Source organism: Poecilia formosa, unplaced genomic scaffold (assembly GCF_000485575.1).
Source record: "Poecilia formosa unplaced genomic scaffold, Poecilia_formosa-5.1.2 Scaffold139, whole genome shotgun sequence".
Lineage (NCBI taxonomy): Eukaryota > Metazoa > Chordata > Actinopteri > Cyprinodontiformes > Poeciliidae > Poecilia > Poecilia formosa.
This window is the reverse complement of record NW_006800078.1, coordinates 1,439,551-1,444,972: the sequence shown is the minus strand read 5'-3', so window position 1 is coordinate 1,444,972 and position 5,422 is coordinate 1,439,551. Positions and strand designations below refer to the sequence as shown.

General features: G+C 41.2%; 1 protein-coding gene and 1 long non-coding RNA gene across 3 annotated transcripts in view; one reads left to right on the top strand and one right to left on the bottom strand.

Annotated features, from left to right (window-relative positions):
• Positions 1 to 3,058, bottom strand: part of LOC103145291 (homeobox protein Dlx6a-like) — a 14,537-nt gene extending 11,479 nt beyond the window's left edge. The window contains exons 1-2 of one of the 2 annotated variants that reach the window (XR_001663418.1): positions 2,549 to 3,058; positions 1,158 to 2,359 (exon numbers count right to left, since the gene is read on the bottom strand). The gene's annotated coding sequence lies outside the window, so the exon portion shown is untranslated. Of the gene's footprint in view, positions 1 to 1,157; positions 2,360 to 2,548 lie in introns of those variants that run through there. The other variant, XR_001663419.1, reaches the window with a different exon arrangement.
• The window catches only part of LOC107837400 (uncharacterized), a 16,041-nt gene extending 11,504 nt beyond the window's left edge, over positions 1 to 4,537 (top strand). The window contains exon 2 of the long non-coding RNA XR_001663420.1: positions 3,052 to 4,537. This is a non-coding gene — a long non-coding RNA (uncharacterized LOC107837400). The remainder of the gene's footprint in view (positions 1 to 3,051) is intronic.
• The last annotated feature ends 885 nt before the right edge of the window (positions 4,538 to 5,422 follow it).

Genomic DNA, 5,422 nt, shown 5'->3' with positions numbered 1-5,422 from the left:
TCTAGTATTTTATTTGATTTTTTTTTCTGCATTCCAGCGTGACATCAGCCTCATTTATCAGTGAGCGTTACTCATCAGCATCTTGCGCCACATGGCCTGCCAGCACCTCCGTGCTGGGTGCTGGTTACTGTCCAGCAGGTGGTTTTAAAGAGCATCTGAGGGCGCCACATATGACATGGAGCCTGATAGACGGAGAAATGTCACCTGAAACCCGGGTTACAGTGAAACCTCTCGGAGAGGAAATGATAAATTGTAGACTACCTCCAAATAGCTGTCACTGAAGCGGCAATATGATACAACCTATGGTATTGTTACACCGCTGTCATGGACTGTGAATGAAAGAGCAGGTTTTTTAATGAAAAAAAAATTTGAGAGAATATGGGCTGCTGTTTCTATGAATAGCATGATGTATTCTTTAATATATTTTAATTTGAGTACGACAGGCATTAGAGGTCTAATCCAAACATTAGCTTAATGCCTCAGAGGCCTTCAGTTTAGAACAGAATAACTAAAACCACCTTGAAGCATTTAAAATGAAATTTGAACAAAAATCAGATTTTTATCTGACCAAAGTGAACAAAGCGTGCATCCTCAAGGAGTTGTACAAAGCAGAGTGTTGGTCCAACACACACAACCAATGTCCTCACCGGAGGAAATGCTGCGCACACACACAAACACACACACACACACACAATAGCTACAACGCTACCCCGCAAAAAAAGTGGAAGAGCCTGAAATTTAAGAGCTCAGTGTGAAGCGAAGTGGAAAGAAAGCGAAGAGAAAAGGAGTCGCACCTGGTGAAACGCCGAGTGGAAAAAGGGAGGCTGCCTCGTTCTCAGACGCTGCTGAGGTTCTCACGAGTTTGTGCGTGGCAGGGGTTGGTCAGGTGATACGCAAGTTGCACCTTTGTGTACTGCTGCTGCTGCTTCTGCTGCACCTTGAGGCACTCCCACCTGTAAGCCAAGGGTGAGATCAGGCTAAGATGTGCTCTCGAGCTCAAAGAAATTCAGTTTTTTTGTCAAGGCCATTTAATGCATCTCCCTGTGGAGAATAACCACGTTACACCGAGAGAAACAGACATCACGAATGATCTGTTCCCACAAAACATATCCCTTTAAGTCAAAAAGTTTGAGATAAAATTCTGTAATTTTGTGTAAAAAAAAAAAAAAAATCACATATTGTAGTTTATATTTCAGTCCTGATGCTGGCGGGTTTAATATACTCAGGAATTCAGTTCCAGTTGGTGCTGACTTACAGGATTCTCTTATTTTAATTACACCCTAAAGCACAAAAAACAAAACTGACATGACAAAAAAGAAAGAAAAAAAAAAGCCGGCAAAATTGTATGGTAACTCTCACAATGAAGTGGTGATATTAAAAGAGTTAGCTTCCTTTAAGGTATTCAGACTCAAGTAGTTTTCGTCTTGCAGTGAAATCTGCGACCACATCATTATGGCTTAAGTTTAATTCCCAAACAGTAAAAAGTAAGTTTGGACAAGAGTTGGTGATCAGGACACTAAGGAGATCCATATCCAACCTCATAATATTATAGTTATTAATTTGTCGCCTGCAGACACCTTTCATTCAGACCCAAACTGTTGGATCACAATCTTTGAAGAGACTCTCTCTCTCTTTTTTTTTTTTTTAGAATGTTGTCCATTTCAGTGAAGCAAAAGTAGCCAATTATTGTCATCACTGCCCTTGAAAATGCATTATACCTCATCTGAGGACCCTCTCAATCAAAGAGGATGAACGGCCGTTTAACAGACGACCCCTAACCTTAATCCACCGCACGAGAGTCAGAACCAACAGGGAGAAACATTTGGCTTCATGTTGCAAACTTTCTTGCTGCTGACAAACTGTGTCGGGCGTCATTACACCAGATTGTTGCAAAGTTCAAAATTCTTCAGTTCGACTCGATAATCTGACCTAGGGAGAAAAATCATATTTTTTTTGTTTGTTTTTGTTTTATTTCCTTGCAGGATAGACAAACACTATGGTGGGTCTGGTTGTCATACAGTGTCAGGGGCAGATTTGCTGTGGAAAAAGGGCAAAAAATGTGGTGATCCCCATGCTGCATAGTTAACTCCACTGATATATTATCAATTGGATCTGCTATATATGTTGCTCAGTTGTCCCTCTTAAGGAAATTCCACTTAGCTTAGATGGTAAAATTGAAACAGAAATCTCAGAAGTCTGTCTGGATGAATAATTGTTCATTGACGCTCGCATTAATCGTTTGTTGGATTTGTTTTTCCATTTCATTTCAACAGTCTTACTTGAAAAGACTTGACTTAACTGCATTACACTTTGTAATGATTCTCTCTCTCTCTCTCTCTTTCTCTCTCTCTCTCTCTCTCTCCCATCTCTGATTCTTTAGAATGGATCTGTTTCCTCATGTTTGCTGTATGTTGGGTAATTGCCTATTTATATTCCATGCCTTTCATTATGTCATCCTGGTCTTTATGATAATAAGTCCGATTCAGAAATGCTGTCAAATTTTCTCATACATCTGTGGAACTCGATTCGTAACATCATCAGCCTTCACCTCTCTCTCTCTCTCTCTCTTTCCCTATCTTGATATTTTTTATTTTCTATAAACTGCTCTGAACGAAAGGTGTTCCCAAATGTTTAACAGCCTATTTTGTCTTTTTTGGTATTATTACTGTAATTGCTTTGTTTCTATCTTTTTTTGTGTGTGACACTGTTTTAGTTCATGTTCATGCTTCTGTCTTAATCAGGACTCGTTGCAACATCTCAATAGGGCGTCCCGGGATAAATAAGGGGCGTTATTATTAGTATTATTGTTAAAATGCCTAAAACATCGATGGGGTGGACTTTTCATTTCGTCGAAATTATGTTTGTCACTTTTTGCATGTGAATGCAATCAACAAATGAAGGATTAATTGAACTTTTTTATTGTGAAAACAGAAATGATTGCGCGTACTTTGAGTAATTCTGTCTCTTTTTTGTCTCCCTTTTTCCCCTTTCTATTGACTCTCTCCCTGGCTTTTTCATCACTTTCTCCCCCGACTCCGAGTCTGCGTCCAGCTTCTGGTCTCCATCCTGTCCCCTCTTCCCCATCTCCCTCTTCATATCCACTCCACATCAACTCTAACCCCCCCTCCCCCTCCAACCCCTCCATACCTCTCGCCATTTTTCCCCTTCCTTCCCTCACCCCTTTCTCACCACCCCCATAGGTACGCCTCCATCCACTCTTGGCAGCCACGTCTCTTCCTAACTGCCCCCCTCCTGCCCCGCCTGCCTGGCTCGCCCACCACCTCTCCCTGGTTGGTTTCCACAGCTGTGGTGAGTGAGGGGCAGATGACCGGAGAATTGGCCCCTGGGAGAGCGCTGAGCCATCCTGGTGCTATTAGGCTCGTGGCTAATAATAGGTGTTTCAGACCAGGGGAAGATCAATCAGGGGGAATCATGGGGAATGTTCAGAGCAGCGCTTTTTACACATCGGCCCAGATGGATGAAATTACACTTGTCAGTTTTTAGTTGCATTACTCCCAAATTGGTTGTCTACTCTTTTTTTTCTCTCTCTCTCTCTTCCTCCCTCCTTCCCTCACTCTCCCTCTCCTCTCCTTTCTCTCCCTTTGCCCCCCATTCATGTGTCAGTGGCCTGCTAAAAGGATTCGCCGGTGAAATCCCTGTCATTTTTGTCTTTTGCCTGTTTAGCCCTCAGCCGGCAACAACTCCATCGCCTTGCATGCATGCACTTAGAAAACATCAACTCGCGTCTTAGGGGCCCGGCCAATTTCCATGTTAAAGCCAGAGTCTGCCGCTGACATTCCGTGTGCGTTCTGCATGCATAATAAAGCCATTTGACGTTGTCACTGTCAAACACTCGGAGGACAATCACAGAAAGTAGCAGACAAAGAGAAAAAAAAAATAGATTTGCGCCAATGTTAACAGTTTCTTAAACAAGGAGTTGCTTCATGTCTTGATAAATGTGGGATTCAAAGTGAGGCGAGGCGTTTAGGCTGATGATGGACTTTCATTTGAGGTGCACAAAAAAGTTTAGAGCCAATTGTAAACATTGTTTATTTAGAGTCCAAAACCAGCAGCAGAATGCACATTTACACTCAAACGCTTATCGGGAAAATTATTACTGACTTTCATATATTTTGTATCGGGCCACCTAATGAAACGTTATATTGCAATTTTCCTTTCTTGTATCTCTGTTCTTTCTAATCTCTTTTTAATATGTTGTCTTCTGACTTTGCGATGGACGGCCTTGACCTGACTTATTTCTCTTGCTATTTAACAACATTTAGCAACTATCTGCAATATTTTTTTTTCCATGGTTTGTCCTTCCCCACTATAATTACCTTTAATACATTCAGAAATGTCTTTTGAGTAATATAAGAAAGTCCACAAGATATTGTTTTGTCTACATTAAGCACTGTTGTTTTTAGAATCGGTGATACCTGAGGAAAACAAATAAAAAGGTTCGTGAGTGTGAAATGAAGCTCTGCAGCCATGAAGCCGTTCCAATGTTAATGTTTACAAAAAAAAAAAAAAAAAAAAACACTTAAAGGAAATTGATGTTTGAGTCAAACGCATAAATCACGTTTTAAGTGCACAGAAATAATCCGTGTTGTAATGGTGTAATTAAAGCTGCAATTTGCAAATGAAACATTCAGACTGTATCTCACTGCTTGAAACAAAATAAAATGAACTTTTAATCACACACTGCTGTCATTCATTTTTTTTTAAATGTTTTTATATTAATCACTTGAATTTGTCACGGCAATTACAAAAAGGCTGAGTCCAAAATAAGCCCCTTGGCATAATAGAGGACTATACTAATGTAGGAACAGCTTCAGGTGCTTCGATGTATGCACTCTTTTAAATGTGTTGCCACAAAACTAGGATTGTGTTTTACCTGCAGAAGTGGAGCCATAGGTGTGGTAATCAAATGCCCACGGCGTTTTACGTAATTGGGCCTGCGAGCTCGTAGTGAGGTGAGAGGTGTCAGTGCAACGCCAGCCGCACGGCGTATCATCGAAACCTACGAGCAACCCGGCGTGTTAGATGTTATCGAGCACGGCGAGCCTGTCGAAAAGGTGACAACGAAAGGCTGAGAGGGATCATTTTGAGGCAGCCACACAACAGCTATTTGTGTCACTGGTTTCCTGTCCTAACTAGGTGCTGACAGCGTGAAATCTTTAGCATTTTGCAGAGCTTTCCTTTCAACTTGTCCACACATTTGCTGTTTTATTTTCCACGTGGCTACCAGCTAAGGCTTTGGCACCAAGACATATAAAGACATTGAACTACTTGCTTGTGTCAAACCATGCCTCGTAATACAAAGCCCCCATGACAATCAGAGCATTGCACTGGCAAAACAAACTGTTTGAATTTAACCAATAAAACTGGGTTAAGAATCTACTTTTATCTTTTTAGGGGGGAT